General features: G+C 44.4%; 1 long non-coding RNA gene across 1 annotated transcript in view; it reads left to right on the top strand.

Annotated features, from left to right (window-relative positions):
• Positions 1-12,243, top strand: part of LOC114811090 — a 47,500-nt gene extending 35,257 nt beyond the window's left edge. Inside the window, exon 3 of the long non-coding RNA XR_003758791.1 lies at positions 11,909-12,243. This is a non-coding gene — a long non-coding RNA (uncharacterized LOC114811090). The remainder of the gene's footprint in view (positions 1-11,908) is intronic.
• Positions 12,244-18,881: the final 6,638 nt, after the last annotated feature.

Genomic DNA, 18,881 nt, shown 5'->3' on the forward strand with positions numbered 1-18,881 from the left:
GGGACCGTCTCTATCTGTTGCCGACTTGTTCATTCCAAGCGCTTAGTACAGTGCTCTGCACATAGTAAGCGCTCAATAAATACTATTGAATGAATGAATGAGGAAAGGGTGGATCTTGGAGGTGTTGTGAAAGTGAGAAGACTGACAGGTTTTTTGTTGTTTTTTTTGACGGATTGGATTTGTGGGGTGAATGAGAGAGCACACTGATCCACTTGCTAGCACAGAAACAATACAATTCCTTTACATATGAAGTTCAAAGTCTAAGCTGGGTGGGAAAACAAGTATTTAATCCCTGTCTTACATATGAGGAAACTGAGGTTACAGTGAAATTGTGACTTCCCCCAGGTCACACAGCAACAGGCAAGTGGTGGAGTCAGAATTAGAGCCCAGGCCTCCTGACTCTCTATGGTGTTGACACCTGAGGCTACTGGGGGGAAAAAAATGTCAGTGGAGATACCCCTTTCATTTAGTGTCCTCTAAAACCTTAAGACCCTTCAAAGGCTACCCTGTTTACGTCAACATCAAGCAGAAGCTCTGATATGGCTTCAAAGCTCTCTACCAGCCCTCTCCCTTTCTCATCAGTTCACTGCTACTATACCCCACCTTGTACTCTTCACCCCAATTTAGCCTACTAACTGTCCCTTGCTCTCGAGTCTTCCATTTCCAGTCCATGACTGGATAGATCCCAGGCCTGGGTGTCAGGGGACCCATGGTCTAATCCCCACTTTTCCAGTTGTCTGCTGTGTGACCTTGGTCAAGTCACCAAACTTCTCTGTAGTTCAATCCTGCTTAGACTGTGAGTCCCGTGTGGGAATGGACAGCCCAACCCGATTAACTTGTAGGTACGACAGCACTTAGAACAGTGTATGGCACAGGATAAGTGCTTTACAAACCTTTCAATTTTACTTATTGAGTGTTTACTGTATGCAGAGAACTGTACTAAACAATTGGGAGAATACAATTAGACTGTAAGCCCGTCAAAGGGCAGGGACTGTCTCTATCTGTTACCGATTTATACCTTTCCAGTGCTTAGTACAGTGCTCTGCACATAGTAAGCGCTCAATAAATACTATTGAAAGAATACAATATAACAGCATTGGAAAAATTCTTCCCTGCCCACCAAGAACTTACAGGGCTCAATAAATATGATTGAATGAATGGATAATATTGATACCCCTGCCTTCCCACTGCCTGAAACTACCTTCTCTGCTTAAATCCATCAAACCACATCCCTTCTCACCTCTGAAGTCTCCTAAAAAACCACCTTCCCCAATCAATCAATGGTATTTAATGGCGCAGAGTATATGCCTACAATAGGAAAGAGAGAAAAACTGGTTAGAACAAAATATTGAAGGAAAAAAGGAACTAAATGGAGGAAATAAACCCATTTTCATGTTCATACTAAGTGAGGTTGTTGGAATGACATGATCAAGGAAGTGGGTCAGTCAATCAGTCAACGGTATTTGAGTGCTTACTATGTGCAGAGCACTGTCCTAAGTGTGTGGGAAAGTATAATTCAACAGAATTGGCCAGGATGCATTCTCTGGCGACTCGACTATTATGTGTCTGCTCATTCTATTGTACTCTCCCAAGTGTTTACTACATTGCTCTGAACATAGTAAGCACTTAATAAATACCACTGATTGAAGGAATTACTCCCACCTACTTGGGAAGTAGTATGGTGTAGTGGATAGAACATGGTCATGGGTTCTAATCTCCGGCTCTGCCACTTGTCTGCTGCGAGATGTTGGACAAGTCATTTTACTTCTCTGTGCCTCAGTTAGCTCTTCTGTAAAATGGGGATTGAGACTGTGAACCCCACGTGGGAAAGGGCCTTTGTCCAACCTGATTAGCTTTCATCGACCCCAGTGCTTAGTATAGTGCCTTGGATGTAGTAGGTGCTAAATAAATACCATAATTATTATTATTATTGTTCCTTGATTATCACTCCAACAGCCTCACTTAGAGTGCATGCAGAAATTGATTTATTCTTCTATTCATTCCCTTTTTTTCTTTCATTGTTTTGGTCTTACCAGTTTTTCTCTCTTACTGTATTCCTATTTTCCGTGCCTGCTTGTCTCCCCCTTATCTGTTTGAAGGCTAGGACTGTGTCTTGGACTTCTTTTGAACTCTAAGTGCTCAGTATAGAGCCTTGCACAATGAAATGTTAAATGAATGCTGAAGATGATTCTTCCTGCCGTTACTGGCAATGAATTTTGTGGTAGAAGGTTCCCGTTGGCCAAAGCTTTCCATTCATACTGAGCCAGACTTTGAATTGACTACCTACCTCATGTATCGGATAATCCCCATGCAGTAGTGGATCAGTAGAAAATTGGTAACAGGTTATTTCAGAGTTGTGCCGACGGTCCTGGCTACTGAGCTGGATTGCCTGGAAAACTGAGGAAGCTTGGATAAATGTCCAGAACTTGTCTGCAAGGCTACATAAACAACCTTGCAGCAGTCTGTCCAGTCTGGTATTTTCATCCTGTTATTCACACTCGAGGGAGTGTCTTTGGTTAATAAACACTTGGCTCAGTCCCTGAATTCTTGTTCTATTTTAAATTTGGTCACATTCACAATCCATTTTCCAAACTCAAGTTTCATTTGCAGAGCAAACACTGACGGACCCTTTTCATAAGGTCACCATCTTCCCCAGAGAGTGGCCATTCTGGAATCTCTCTAGCTTTTCCTTTATTCTGACATTAACTATTCTGGCCCCACGGAGTCAACTCATTTCACTTGACCATAAAGGAAAGGACATTTAGGGGCCCAAATTGTGGTAATCAGAGAAGGAAAAGCCCAGTATTAATTCACCTTGACCATGCCCTGTGTTTTATATTTGGATTCTCCTTTCTCATTCCTACTTTTTTGTCCTGGATGGTGATATTGCCACTTAGTTCATTCCTGTTTGTCAGTGCTTACAGAGTGAAATGGGTCTAGTGTGCAGCATGGCCTAGTCATAGAGCAAGGGCCTGGGAGTCAGAACGATGTGGGTTCTAATTCATTCAATAGTATTTACTGAGCGCTTACTACGTGCAGAGCACTGTACAAAGTGCTTGGAATGTACAAATTGGTAACAGATAGAGACAGTCCGTGCCTTTGACGGGCTTACGGTCTAATCAGGGAGACGGACAGACAAGAACAGTGGCAATAAATAGAATCAAGGGGAAGAACATCTCATTAAAACAATAGCAAATAAATAGAATCAAGGTGATGTACATCTCATTAACAAAATAAATAGGGTAATGAAGATATATACAGTTGAGCGGACGAGTACAGTGATGAGGGGATGGGACGGGAGAGGGGGAGGAGCAGAGGGAAAGGGGGGAGAAGAGGGTTTAGCTGCGGAGAGGTGAAGGGGGGTAGAGGGAGCAGAGGGAAAAGGGGAGCTCAGTCTGGGAAGGCCTCTTGGAGGAGGTGAGCTTTAAGTAGGATTTTGAAGAGGGGAAGAGAATTAGTTTGCGGAGGTGAGGAGGGAGGGCATTCCAGGACCGCGGGAGGACGTGGCCCAGGGGTCGAGGGCGGGATAGGCGAGAACGGGGGACGGTGAGGAGGTGGTTCTAATCCCAGCACTGCCACGTGTCTGCTTCGTGACCTTGGACAAGTCACTTCTCTGGGCCTCATTTACCTTGTCTCTTAAGTGGGGATTAAAACTGTGAGCCCCATGTGGGACAGGTACTGTCCAACCTGATTAGCTTGCAACTGCCCCAGCATTTAAAACAGTACTTGACAACAAATACTATTATTATTATTTTGGTCCTCTTTATTAGTTTCTGTTCAAATCATTTGTGGAGCTGAGGAGGAATATGCCCTCAGTTGGCTGTTGGAGGGCAAGGGGGTCCATGAATACAGGACTCCTAACTGGCAATATGACTCTACCGCATCAAATTCTTGTCTACCACTCTGGTGTATTTTTCAAGGAGCAGATGAGATGGCATGTGAGGAATCCAGCATGCATATTGCAGGGAAGGTTGAAAATGCTAGCCCGGGAGTTCCTGTTTATCATTTAATGGAATCTGAGTGCTTTACAGTGTGCAAAGGACTGTAATAAGTGCTTGGGAGAGTGCAGTACAACAGAGTTTGGTAGACATTTTCTCTGCCCACAAGGCACTTACAGTCTAGAAGGAGTGACAGATATTAATATAAATTTCAGATAATAATGATAATGTTGGTATTTGTTAAGCGCTTACTATGTGCCGAGCACTGTTCTAAGCGCTGGGGTAGACATAGGGGAATCAGGTTGTCCCACGTGGGGCTCACAGTCTTGATCCCCCTTTTACAGAAGAGGGAACTGAGGCCCAAAGAAGTTAAGTGACTTGCCCACAGTCACACAGCTGCCAAGTGGCAGAGCTGGGATTTGAACTCATGAGCCCTGACTCCCAAGCCCATGCTCTTTCCACTGAGCCACGCTGCTTCAGATGTGTATATGTGTGGTGGGGCTGAGGGGCGGGTGAGTATCAGGTGCCTAAAGGGAACAGATCCAAGTTCATAGGTGACACAAAAGGTCGAGGGAGTAGGAGAAGAGGGGGCTTATTCGGGAAAGACCTCTTTGAAGAGATGGGATTGTAATAAGACTTTGAGGGTAAGGTGGTTTGGCATATATGGAGGGAGAAGGAGGATGTGGGAAAGGGGTTTACTACTTGATAGATGAGAACGAGGCACAATGAGCAGGCTGATGCTGAAGAGTGAGGTTCATGGGTTGTGTTGTAGTAGATCAGAGAGGTAAAGTGATGTGAGCTGATTGCCTTAAAGCCAATGGTAAGGAATTTATTTGATGTAGTCGTAAATGGGCAACCACCGGAGGTTCTTGGGAAGTGGAGAAACATGTAATAAATGCTTTTTTTTTAAGAAAAATTATCTGGGTATCTGAGTGAAGTAAGGACTAGAGTGAAGAGACAGGAGGTATGGAGGTCAGCTAGGTGACATCTATTCTCCAGCTACACCCACTTCCTGAGAGAACTCATTTGCTCCCAAAGCTTCCATTACCATCTCTATGTTTTGATTCCCAAATGTACCTCTCCAGCCCTGTCCTCTCTCCTTCTCTGCAATCTCACATTTCCTCTTGTCTTCAGGACAACTCTACTCGAATGCCCTGCCAACACCTCAAAATTAAAACATCCAAAACAGATCTCCTCATCTTCCCACCCCAAACTCTGACCACCCCCTGACTTTCCAGTCACAATAGATGGCACCACCATCCTTCCTGTCTCACAAGCATATAACCTTGGCATTGTCCTCGACTCATCTCTCTCATTCCACCCATGTATTCAATGTCACCAACTTCCTGTTGGTTCTTCTTTCACATCACTAAAATTTGCACCTTCCCCTCCATCCATCAGCCTCCTTGGTATTTCTTCCCACTCCAGTCCATACTTCACTCTGCTTCCTAGATCATTTTTATAAAAGAAAAAAAAAATCATTCCCCAATATATACCCAACCATTCTTCCCCACTCAGAAGGCTACTTCAAAATAAAGAGCAACTACTCTTTGGAGAGAGGTTGTTGAAATATCTGGACTCAAGGAATAATGCTAATAGGAGAAACAATGTGGCTAAGTGGAAAGAGCATGGACTGGGGAGTCTGAAGACCTGGATTCTAATCTCAACTCTGCCACTTCTCTGCAGTTTGACCTTGGGCAAATAATAATAATGTTGGTATTTGTTAAGCGCTTACTATGTGCAGAGCACTGTTCTAAGCGCTGGGATAGACACAGCGTAATCAGGTTGTCCCATGTGAGGCTCAGTCTTCATCCCCATTTTACAGATGAGGCAACCGAGACACAGAGAAATGAAGTGCCGCCCACAGTCACATAGCTGCCAAGTGACAGAGCCGGGATTCGAACCCATGATCTCTGACTCCCAAGCCCAGGCTCTTTCCACTGAGCCACGCTGCTTCTCAATCACTTCCCTGTGCCTCAGCTTCTTCTTCTGTAAAATGAGATTAAATCCTCCCTCCACCTCCACAATTTAGACTTTCAGTCCCATGTGGGACTGTGTCCAATCTGATTATTGTCCAATCTGATTATTTTGTGTCTACCCCAGCATTATCTACAATACCTGGTGCAGTAAGTGCTTACCAAGTACCCTTAAAAAAATAATAGGCCAGGAAGTTCTGAAAATGTGTCCTGCTGTCATATATTTTTTTCACAGGCCTTACTTGGGGGAGTTATATGGCTCTGAGCTTCACTGCTAGAAAACAGACTACATTCCAGGACCTCAGTATGGGTGACTTTGTCCTGACATTTGATATTAAGGGTGGTTATTAAATTGCTTCAGGAGCTGAGTGTATCTTTTATAGTAGATCCAGGTCTCACAGCCATAAATTCATCACAATGGTGCGATTTTACTATTTTGTCCTTTTTTTTACTTTAAGTCCCCAGAGGGGTTGAATTTCTAGAATTTTGTCTTCAAATTTGTAGTTTCTTGTACATCCATCAAGACCTTAACTTCATTCTCTATGGAAAGTTATTCTCTGGTTGTTATGTCTTAAGGATGGCAAACGTTTTATATGGTATAATTTTAGAGCTTCTGTATGTCCCGATTCCCTCTGAAATTATATCCGGTATTCTGAACACCTCTTCCATCCCAAACCCTTTCCTTCCCCTGACTTTCCCAGCACTGTGGTAAAACCACCATCCTCCCTGTCTCACAAGCCTATATTCTTAGTATTATCCTTGATTTTTCTCTCTCCTTCATCAACCTGCGATTCAACCAGTTGCTAAATCCTGTTAGTTTTACAGCATCTACAAGATTCCCCTCTCCCGCTCTACCCAAAATGGTTCCGCACCGGTCAAAGCATTCATCATATTCCAGCTCAACTACTGCATCATGCTCCCTGCATCCTTTCTCTTGCCTCCCCAGTCCATACTTTACTCTGCTGGAAGATCGTTCTTTCTAAAAAAAAAAAAAATAGTTCTCCACTTGCTTTTCTCTTCCTTAACTTCTAATAGTTGCCATTCCTCTCTATCAAGCAGGAACCTCTGACCATTCCCTCAATTCTCTCCCTCTTACTTATCCTCTCTTCTTTCCCACTGGAACCCAGCCGCGCACTACTCTCTTGCAACACCACCTACTCACTAGGCCTCACTCTCATCTCTTTTTCTATTGACCCACTTGCTCACACTGTCCTTCCTTCTTCCTAACTCCCTTTGCACCTTATTAAAACTCTAGCTCTATCCCTTATCTAACTGCTCACACTCTAATGGCTCCTTCCCCACTACTTTCAAACATGCCTGCATATCTTCTCTCTTGGACCCCTTTAATCTGGCTCCTGCCTCCTCCATTACATGGAACTGCCTTCTCTCGGATCGCTAATGACTTCCTTTTTGCCAAATCCAATCGTTTCTCTATCTCTTCCCAATCTTTCTCAGCTGTCTTTCAAACTGCAAATCTGGTTCTCCTCCTTCTCTCTGTTCCTTCTCAGTGTCTTTCACTGGCTTTTCCTCTGCCTCCTCCACTCTAACTGTGGGACTTTCTGAAGCCTCTGGATCCCTTCTCTTGTCCGCCTACATCCTCTCCTTAGAGAACTCATTAGTTCCCATGATCACATCTACACAAACTATTTCCAAATCTACCTCTCCAGTCTTGACCTCTCTCCTCTACAGTTTCATATTTCTTCCTGCCTTCAGAATATCTTTATCTGGCTATCTCACTGGTATCTCAAATCAATGCATCCAAAACATAACTCCTCATCTTCCCAACCAACCCCCCCCCGACTTTCCCAAATCCTTGGTATTATCCTTGACTCATCTCTCTCATTCAATTCCCATATTCACGTCTCTTCCGGAACACCCCACCTCCATCTGCAATCGTTCTGGTAGTATATCCGTAGAGATTGCTTGGTAAAAATACAGAAGTAGTTTACCATTTCCTACTTCCACTCAGTCAACTTGAGTCTCCACCTTCAACTCTCCCATGCTACTGCTTCCCAGAACAGGTGAGTTTTGACTTGTAACAGATTGACTTCCACTGGCTAGACAATGCCCTAACCAAGAATGGAATGGGTATGCCTCCGCTTGACTCTCCCTCCTGTAGTCGAGACTGGTAGAGGACTGGAAACTCTCCGGGTGCCATCCTGAGAGGAGGGAAACAATGGTAGAGAGATACACAATGGTAGACCTGATATAACCCATTCCTGAGGGTAATACAGGAAAACACACAGTTGCAGGTCCACAAGGAACACATCTATAGGTCAGTAATCTGCACTCCAGCCGAAAGAGGGACATCTAGCCTATTCTAGGTCAAAAGCAGGGGATACTCGTAATCCTAGTGGGATCTTCAAGTACCGGCCATCACAGAGAGGACATTACGCTTTCTGGGTAGGGGTCCCATCCTGCTACAAAGAGGCTGTCTGCTGCTTGCCAATTTTATAGGGTAGACGGCCCACCCAAGCTTCCACCCAGGGGTGGGCTGAAGGTGCACTCTCAGCCATTCAGGACAAGCATGGACAATACTACCGTCCTGGGGTCTTTTCCGCTAGTTGTCAGCAATGTCGGCTGTGGTTCGCTCCACCAATCCGCTGACCGCATCTGTGGGTGTGATGTGCTCCCTTGGAGCTAATGGAGGCTCTGGACGAAAAAACGGAATCAATCTGGTCAAGCCTGTTACGCTTGCATTCTAATCGACTGGACGTGACTGGTCTATATTATAATAATAGCAATAATAGTGGTATTTGTTAAGCACTTTGCTAAGTGTCAAGCTCTGTGCTAAGCCCTAGAATACACACTAATCAGGTTGGACACAGTCCCTGTCCCACACAGGGCTCACAGTGTTAATTCCCATATTACAGATGAGGTAACTGAGGCACAGAGAAGTGAAGTGACTTGCCCGAGGTGGCACAGCAGACAAATGGTAGAGCTGGGGTTAGAGCTGCTAAGGAGGGGGAAGACTTCCCCTCCACTTGCCATGCCAGGGTTCTGGATATACTAGTATTACTGCTGCTCCCCCAAAACTCTGTTTTCCAAAGACTGATGGCTCCCACATGGCCAATGTTGGTGGCTTGGCCTGGGAGCACAGTGATGCCAGACAAATAGCGCAGCAATTTTTAACCACTGAGGATTTATTCCCTTCTTGAGCAAGAGTGGAAGGCTTAGCACAGCTAAGTCATCTCGTGGTGTTGGTGGAAATGTGTGTTTGCAAAAGATTCGTTTCGTTAATGCTCCAGGACAAAAGTTCTATGGGTTCTTAGCGGGATAAATCATTAAGATGAGAAATTTGTTATAACCTTCGGGTAGCGTGGCTATTTTCAGCTCTGTAGGTGACTCTATTTCTGCAGGGTTTCTGCAGCTTGTTTTGCCCTGCAGGAGCATATAGGTCCTGGGGTTCCTGGATGCAGTGGGAATCTTCCATCAGGGTTCTCCAGGACAGCCCCCACCTTAGTAATGGGTTCTAATCCACACCTCCCACCGCCTGGTGTAGTGGATAGAGCACAGGCCTGGGAGTCAGAAGGTCATGGGTCCTAATTCCGGCTCTGCCACTTATCTGCTGTGGGACCTAGGGCAAGTCCCTTTACTTGTCTGTGCCTCAGTTACCTCATCTGTAAAATGGGGATTGAGACTGTGAGCCCTACGGGGGAAAGGGACTGTGTCCAACCTGATTTGCTTGTATCCACCCCAGTGCTTAGTGCAGTGCCTGGTACCTAGTAAGCACTTAAAAATACCACTATTATTATTATTATTATTATTTGATCCTTGGGCTTTCTACACATACTGATTTTTAACCTGTAACTTCTCTCTGAGAACAAGTAAATAGCCTGCTGAAGGTCAGGCTGGATCAACCCAAAGATGGAGAGCCCTCCTTTGGATTATTATTAATATTCCCCCATTATTTTCTTCAGGCCTTTATAGAAAATGACTTAAAAAGTTTTTTCTTCTCGTTCCTCTAGTCTAGTTTCACCTCATTTAGAGAAGCAGTGGGGCCTAGTGGAAAGAGCACAAGCCTGGAAATCAGGGGACTTGAGTTCTGATCTCTGCTCCGCCACACTTCTTCTCCCAAGCGCTTAGGGCAGTGCTCTGCACACAGTAAGCACTCAGTAAAACGTTTGAATGAATGTCCTTGGGCAAGTCACTTCACTTCTCTGTGCTTCAGTTCCTTCATCTGTAAAATGGGGGTTATGATCGTGAGCCCGACAAGGGACATAAACTGTGTCCAACCTGATTAACTTGTATCTACTCTACTGCTTAGTAGAGTGCCTGGCACATAAGTGCTTAACAAATATTACTAAAAAATAATTCAATCGGAGATTCCTTTTTAAGCATAGAAGTTGCATGGTCTAGTGGATAAAGCACAGTCCTGGGAGTAAGAAGGACTTGCGTTCTAATCTGGGCTTTGCCACCAATGATCTCCTTCTTGCCAAATCCAATGGCCTCTACTCCATCCTAATCAATCCTTCCTTCGCTGTCCACCAGCTCCTTCTCCTGGAAACATTATCTATCATCATCTTCCCAAATGCTGTTCTCTCCTGGTTCTCCTATCACTGGCTGTTCATTCTTTGTGTCTTTCATGGGCTCCTCCTCTATCTCCCTAAGTGTGTATGTGTGGGGGGTCCCTCAAGGTTCGGTTCTAGGTCCCCTTCTATTCTCCATCTACACCCACTCCCTTGGAGAACTCATTCACTCACGTGGCTTCAACCACCACCTCTATGTGGATCATACCCAAATCTACCTCTCCAGCTCTGATCTCTCTCCATTTCTGCAGTATCACATTTTCTCCTGCCTTCAAGACATCTCTTCTTTTTGAGGATATCCCGTCACCTCAAACCTAATATGTCTAAAACAGAACTTCTAATCTTCCCATCCGAAGTCTGTCCTCTCCTTGATTTTCCCATCACTGTGGTTGGCACCGCCATCCTTCCTATCTCACAAGCTTGCAACTTTGGCGTTATCCTTGACGACTCTCTCTCATTCGACCCAGATTTTCATCCATCCCTAAATCCCGTTGGTTTGACCTTCACATCACTAAAATCCACCCTTTCCTCTCCATCCAAACTGCTGCCATACAATCAGCCTCCTTGCTGATCTTGCTCCCTCTTGTCTCTCCCCACTCCAGTTCCTATTTCACCCTGCTGCCCAGTTCATTTTTCTATAAAAACATTTAGGCCACATTTTCCCACTCCTCAAGAAACTCCAGGGGTTGTCCATCCACTTCTGCTTTAAACAGAAACTCCTCACCATTGACTTTAAAGCTTTCAATCACCTTGCCCCCTCCTACCTCAACTCACTATTCTCTTTACTAGAACCCAGCCCACACTCTTTTCTCCTCTAATGCTAAACTTCTTACTGAGCCTCGATTTTTATCTATCTCACCACCGACCTCTCACCCACATTCTGCATCTGGCCTGGAATTCCCTCCCTCTTCATATCTGACAGACAATTATTCTCCCCCTCTTCAAAGCCTTATTGAAGGCACATCTCCTCCAAGAGGCCTTCCCTGACTTAAGCCCTCTTTTCCTCTTCTCTCATTCCCTTCTGCATCATCCTGACTTTCTCCCTTTATTCCAGTCCCACAGCACTTATTTACCTATCTGTAATTTATCTTTATAAATGTCTTTCTCCCCCTCTAGACTGTAAGCTCACTGTGGGCAGGGAATATGTCGGTTTATTTTTATACTATATTCTCCCAAGTGCTTAATACAGTGCTCTACACACAGTAAACACTCAATAAATATGATGGACTGATGGACTTAACAAGCCCATACCCTAGACTCATCTCTCTCTTTCTCATTCAGCCTATGTTTTCAGTCAGTCACCAATAGTCTGTAAATCCTGAGATCCTTGAAACTATTTCATCATCCGAAGTCTCATGCACAGTGGTTTCCGACCTTCACATCAACCCCTCACCCTGTGACAAAAATGGCTGTTACAAGACACAGCAGCGTTTCTGATATTTGACCCTTCTCTTCCATGAACCAGGTGAAGTTCTGCCACAGGAGGACGGAGTTGAAGTTGGAAGCTGGACCCTAGCCTATGGTGCCATGAGCTCCTTTGCCAACTGTCCCTCCCAGTCCTCTCCAGGGCAAAGGGGAAGTTAGTGGAGAGGGGGCCCCTTCCATAGTTGGCTTGCATGCCTCAGTTTTGAACCAACTCTTTCCCTCATTTATGGTGGCACACGGAAGGAGGAGGAGAAAGAAGCATGTCCCCAAACCACAGCACTTTTGTAATCAGTGACTTTGGAAATCTTCTTCTTGACTGGCTTGCTTCCTTCAAAATGGCCAGTTACTTCCTTAAAATAAATCTATGAACAAGGACCAGAGCCCCAATACTTTAATCCTTGAGTGGTTTCCTAGCAAAATCCCAGTATTGGCAGCTCAAAGTCTATATGTGTGGCTAAAAATGAAATTGGGTCTATGTAAGCTTATTATGGGCAGAGAACCTCTCTGCTAATTCTGTGGTATTATACTCTCCCAAGCACTTAAAACATGGTCTGCACACAGCAAGTGCTCAATAAATACCTCTGATTATGAGTTTAGAATCAGTGTCTTCATGGTGCTGAAGGTTTGGAGCGAAGAATCCATTTCCTACTGCATATGTTTAACCACTGGGTGACTTTAGATGATGAGGCTCTTTCTACCTCATTTTGATGTTCTGAGATTCCACACTTTTTTTTTTCCTGTTAGTTTTTTTTTGGGGGTGGGGGGGGAAAGTCAGTGGAAGTACAGCTCAATTTCTACCAGTTAGTGGGGAATGCAGTGCAGTCAGTATCAGTTTCACCCAGGAGATGGCAGCCATGCCACGCAGTGGTTTTGTCACTGGTACTAGACAGCCGGAGACCATGAATTGCCTGATAACTGAGAGTTTGATAACCCTCTCAAGGTAACTGTGGAGGGAGAAAGGGATAAAGGGTGGTGACAAGGATTCTTGTTAGCCAGAAGCTTGGAGTGTGTGAATCTGGGATCAAAGCAGAAGATACCGTTGTTCAGAGAAGGAACTTCGTACGGGTCAGTGTGAAACAACTCAAAATGAGCTGTGAGTCGAGGGCCTCAAAGTCTCGATCGTATTTTGGGGTACTGTTCGATTGAGGTGTGGAGAAGCAGCACGGCGCAGTGGATAGAGCATGCGCCTGAGAGTCCAAAGGTCAGGGGTTCTAATTCCAGCTCCACCATTTGCTGTATGATCTTGGGCAAGTCACTTCACTTGTCTGGGCCTCAGTTACCTCATCTGTAAAATGGGGATTGAGACCGTGAGCCCCATGTGGGACAGGGACTGTGTCCAACCCGATTTGCTTGTTTCCACCCCACTTGTTTCCACTATGTGTACAGTGCCTGGCACGTAGTAAGTGCTTAACAAATGCCACAATTATTATTATTGTGAATATAATGATTATCACAACCCTGTGAAGTGGTTTAGAACTCAAGGCTGGAAAATATCCTGCCAGTTCACATCCAGGAGGGTGAATTGAGTTTGGCCCCTCTGAGTGCAGAGGGAAGGGTCTGGGTGGGATGGAATTTGAATTTGGATCAGTCTTGCAGATTCCTGGGCTGTCCTATGGAGAAGCAGCAACTCCGGAAGGCACATTCAGGAACTTAGCTTATGGGGCAGTATCAGTTTTTAGTTGTATTCCTCCTCTCCAGTTCCACCCCTTCTTGTGAAATGTGCTATTTGGAACAGTATAGTTAGGAGAAAGTTTGGGGGCTGGGAGTCAGGGTGCCTGAGTTCTAGTCCCACATCCGCTCCTGGTATGCTCTGACATCTTGGGCTAGTCACTTAATATCTCTGGGTCTCAGTTTCCTTACTTAGTCCCCCAAGCACTTAATTCAGTGCTCTGCACACAATAAACACTCAATAAATATGACTGACAGGGATGTCGAGGTGGGGAAAGAAGAGATGATTGATGTGAAAACCCTTGGGGGAAAATAAGTGCTGTACAAGTGGAAGATGATAACCACTATTCACATTATTATTATTGTTGTTGGAAGATTGTTTGGGAGTCCAGTGTCTTATTTCTCACTACGCCAGACACTTAGTCTGGAAATATTTGTGGAGGATCCTGCCCTAGGTAAAATGATTCAACTGCAGAGTTGGCAAACACTGTCAATATAAATAAGTCAGTGTTGATCCAGTAACTTCCAGAATGAATTGAGGGAGAAGGGTGGGTCTCAATAGTACCGGTTGATTGGAGGCTAGGTGGAGTTAAGGAAAAAAATCGCACTCTTCCAGAAAACTTTCTGAAATTAACTCAACAGTTAAGTTCTCTAGGCAATAAGCTCCCCGTGGGCAGGGAACATGTCTACTGACTTTGTTTTAATCAATCATTCAATCAGTGGTATTTATTGACTATGTGCAGAGCATTGTACTAAGTCCCTGGGAGAGTACAACACAACAGAGTTGCTAGACATGGTCCCTGCCCATAATGATATACCCTCCCAAGCTCTTAATATAGTACTCCTTATAGAGCTAATGCTCAATAAATGTCATCGGTTGATTAATTTCCAATATCCCAGTTGATATCAACCCAATAGGTAAGTCAGCCCATACACTCACTTTGCACTTACACTCTATACTCAGTACTTAGGCATTATCAACTCACAGAGCCATGGTTTGTCTTTTTATAAATATTACTTATCATGCTGTTTCTGTTGCCAGTTTTGTCTATGTTGCTTATGCCTGCCCATCACCCCCATTAGACTTTAAGTAGGAAATGAAATAAACAGATACACACATGCTTGGCGTAATGGAAAATGCGCGGGCCTGGCTGTCAGAGGATTTGGCTTCTAATCCTTTCTCGGCCAGTTGCCCGTCGTGTGACCTTGAGTTTCTCATTGTCTCAGATCCCTCATCTGTAAGATGGGTATTCAAAACCTGTTTTCCTTCCCCCTCAGACTGTGAGCCCCCAAATAATAACAATAATAATTCTGGTATTTGTTAAGCAATTCCTGTGTGCCAGGCACTGTTCTAAGCGCTGCAGTAGATATAAACAAATTGGGTTGTACACGGTCCCTTTCCCACTTAGGGCTCAGAGTCCTGATCTCCATTGAATGAATGAATGAATTTCACAGATGAAGTAACCGAGGCCCAGAGAAGTTGTGACTTGCCCAAGGTCACAAAGCAGACAAGTGTCGGAGCTAGGATAAGAACCCACAACCTTCTGACTCCCAGGCCTGTGGTCTGTCCACTAGGCCATGCTGCTTCCCGGGACTGTGTCCCACTTGATTATCTTGTATTGATCCCAGCCTTTAGTACAGTGGTTAGCACGAAGTAAGAGCTTAATAGATGCCACTATTATTTGACCCACCATGTCACAACATGCATCATGCACGTGACCCCATTTATCCTGGACTGCCCCTATTCTTGGAGCCCACCTCCAGTCCAGATCCAGAGCATAGATCAGGGATGTCTGTTTATTGCTACATTGTACTCTCCCAAGTGCTTAGTACAGTGCTTTGCACGCAGTAAGCGCTCAATGAAAACAATTGAATAAATTAATGAATGAATATGTGAAGCAGCACAAGATTCCTGGGGCATGGCATCTTAGGGGCAGGGAACATCTGCCAACTCTGTTGCATTGTACTCTCCCAAGTGCTTAGTTCAGTGTTCCGTCCACGGTAAGCGCTCAATAAATACCATTGACTGAGAAGCCGAATCGGGAGGGCAGCAGTAGTTCGGGACTGCTAACTGGGTTGCCCTAGCAACCGAAGGAGGCCCTTCTGGGCCACCCAGTCTTTCTTGCTTGACTCAGAATTCAATAGCATTTACTGAGCTCCTATCTGATGCAGAGCACTGTATTCAAACACTTGATCTACTCCCCCTCTTCTGTCCATTGATCAGACTAAATAATCAGTTGTGGGATTGTCCTGATTGAAGACCTTAAAACCTCAAAACTTTTAAAAGCAGTATAAACAGCATGGCTTTGTGCTAAGAGGAGGCCCGGAAGTTGGGGGACCTGGGTTCTAATCCCGGCTCTGCCACTTACCTGCTGTGTGACTTTGGTCAAATCATTTCATTTCTGTGGGCTTCAGTTTCCTCCTCTGTAAAGTAGGGATGGAATATCCGCTCTCCCTCCAGATAAGTCTGAGCACCCTCTTTGGGAAAGGGACTATGACTGACCCAATTATCTTGCATCTACCCTAGTAGTTAGTATAGTGCTTGGCACATAATAACTACTTCACGAATACCGCAGCTATTATTATGGTTTAGTGTTTTAGTCTGCCTAAAAAGCACGGGGTAGACCAAATGGTTTGTTGAGGTTCCTTCCAGGACTAAACACACCTTAGGCAAGTTTTCAATAACCCAGTGAACATTCTTGGACAGATCCCAATTTCTAAGGACTAAATTTCCTCCTCATCTGTGAAAAAAGCGATAATAAAGTTGCATGTTACCTTGGTGCTGCACTGTGGTTGAGTGATTTTATGATATAAAATCTGTCGATGCATTGAATAGTTATGAGAAAGATACTTTATAAATACAAGGCATTCATATTTCTTCAGGCAAAAATGTCTAATGTTCCAAATCCTTAAATGGAAAATGACAACATTGCTGTAATAATATTTATTAAGTGCTTCCTAGTTATGGGGCACTGTATTAAATGCTAGGAGAGAATACACAGGTAGGACCTAGACATGGTCCCTGTTCCTTGGGGAACTCCCAATCCAAGAGTTTAAGTTTTTCAGGGAGATTCTTCATCCTGATCAATCATTCAATCGTATTTCTTGATTACCTATTGGGTGAATCAGTCAGTGAACTCAACAATTAGGAGAGAACAATAGAGTTAGAATCAATCAATGGTATTTGAGCGCTTACTCTGCACAGAGCACTGTACCAAGGACTTGGGAGAGTACATTCCAACATTCATCCATTCATTAGTATTTATTGAGCGCTTACTATGTGCAGAGCACTGTACTAAGCACTTGGAATATACAATTTGGCAACAGATAGAGACAATCCCTGCCCAATGACGGGCTTACAGTTTAGCAGACACGGTCTCTGCCCATAATGAGCTTAGAGTCTAGAGGACATGAACTCATCCTTTGGGAAGCTTATAATCTAGTGAATGAGACACATGCAAAACAATTTACAGAAAGAAGGAAAATGAAACATGACTCTGTAGATGAATAAGTGCTTAAAGAGTAAGATGTGCACATTAACTTTTTGTCTTGAAATCACAAGGAGATATGATTTCAGAAGGGCTTTGATGAGGGGGAGACTTGTGGAGTGGCAGATATGAAGAGGGAGGGAGTTCCAACCTCTTGCTCACATCCTCCTTGTTGCCTGGAATTGGGAGAGGTAAGAACAAGGTACAGTGAGGAAGTTAGCTCACTGTAAGTATCTAAGAGTAAGTTAGAGAAAGGAGCGAGGCCACTATGAGAGGGAGAAAGCTGATGTCTTATTAAATATTGAAACCAATATTTAAGTTACTTGCAAAGATTAAAAAGGGGATTGGAGTGTTCAGTGTCTCTAGTAGTAAATTCCAAGATCAGTCCTCTCCCAAATGGCTAGTTATATCCATTTTTTTCCCCCTAGATCTAAATGATGATGGCATTTTTAAGTACTTACTATGTGCCAAGCGCTGTTCTAAGTGCTGGGATAGATACAAGGTAATCAAGTTTTCCCACTTGGGGCTCACAGATTTAATCCCCATTTTACAGATGGGGTAACTGAGGCACAGAGAAGTTAAGTGGCTTGCCCAGGGTCACACAGCAGGCAAGTGGCAGATTATAACCCACCTCATCTAACTCCCAAGCCGGTCCTCCTCCCACTAAGCCACGCCGTCTAAATGAGAACTTCAGTGAACTACTCCCCTCTACCAGAGTCCTGATCTTTCGGCATCTTGTATGAGATCCCCAGGGATTCTTCAGGAACAAGCTGTGACTTATAGATGTGCAAATGTCCAGGACACGTTATTTTTTTGTATTAAATACTATGTGTCAAACACCGTTCAGAGCACTGGGGTAGGTACAAGTCACGGTAGACCTTGGTTGGATAGAGTCCAACTGGTAGGGAGGACAGGTATTTCCGTTTTACAGTTGAGGAAACCAAGAAGTTATCACCAGTGATATAGAGAACTAGCTACCACTTCTTAACTGGCAACTCATCCGAAGCCTCTTTCCCACCGTGGGCAACCAGGGAAGCCCATTTGCTACCTTCTAAGTATTCCCAAGGATCACTGAACCTGACACATCTTTGACCAGGAAAATGTCACCTTTAGGAACCAACCGCAAATTTGGGTGGCATTTAGCGTTTGCTCCAGAAACTTGAAAACTTCCTCAAAGTTCCCACAATAGGGTGAACTCGTACGAACTTGCTTTCTTCCGTACGTCCGTGGCAAACTAAACTCTTTCAAAACCACATGGCGGTATTCTGTGCTATATATAGACCATATTGTATTCTATACGGCAACGATGTAATTACAGGAATTTGAAAGGATGGCTGTCAAACTGGAAGCAAAGAAGTTGATGGGGCAGTGGGTGTTTAGAGGGATTGGGGAAAGACTGGGATCCTTTCTTCCTGGATCTATTTTCCTCATGTTGACTCGCAATTAATAAATATGGAACTAGTTAAGCACTTACTATGTGATGTGCGCAGTTCCAAGTGCTGGGGTAGATACAATTTAATCAGATGGAACAGAGAACGGTCCCACCTAGGTCTCACAGTCTATATAGGAAGGAGAACAGGGATTACATCCTCATTTTACAGGTAAGGAAACTGAGTCACAGAAAAGTTAAATGACTCGCCCAAGGTTACATATCAAGCAGGTGGCAGAGCTGTGATTACAGTCCAGTCGTTCTGACTTCCAGGCCTGTGCTTTTGCCACTAGACCTGACTCCTTCCCTTGTTTCCCTTTTCTTCTGCAAAACGGTTGTTCCCTAGCTTTAGTAAAAATGCTGGAAATAAGGGAAGAGGATGGTAGAAATGGCTCCTACCCTATCCTAATCCTCCTCGACCTCTCAGC

The sequence above is a fragment of the Ornithorhynchus anatinus genome, chromosome 4, assembly GCF_004115215.2.
Source record: "Ornithorhynchus anatinus isolate Pmale09 chromosome 4, mOrnAna1.pri.v4, whole genome shotgun sequence".
NCBI classification, from domain to species: domain Eukaryota; kingdom Metazoa; phylum Chordata; class Mammalia; order Monotremata; family Ornithorhynchidae; genus Ornithorhynchus; species Ornithorhynchus anatinus.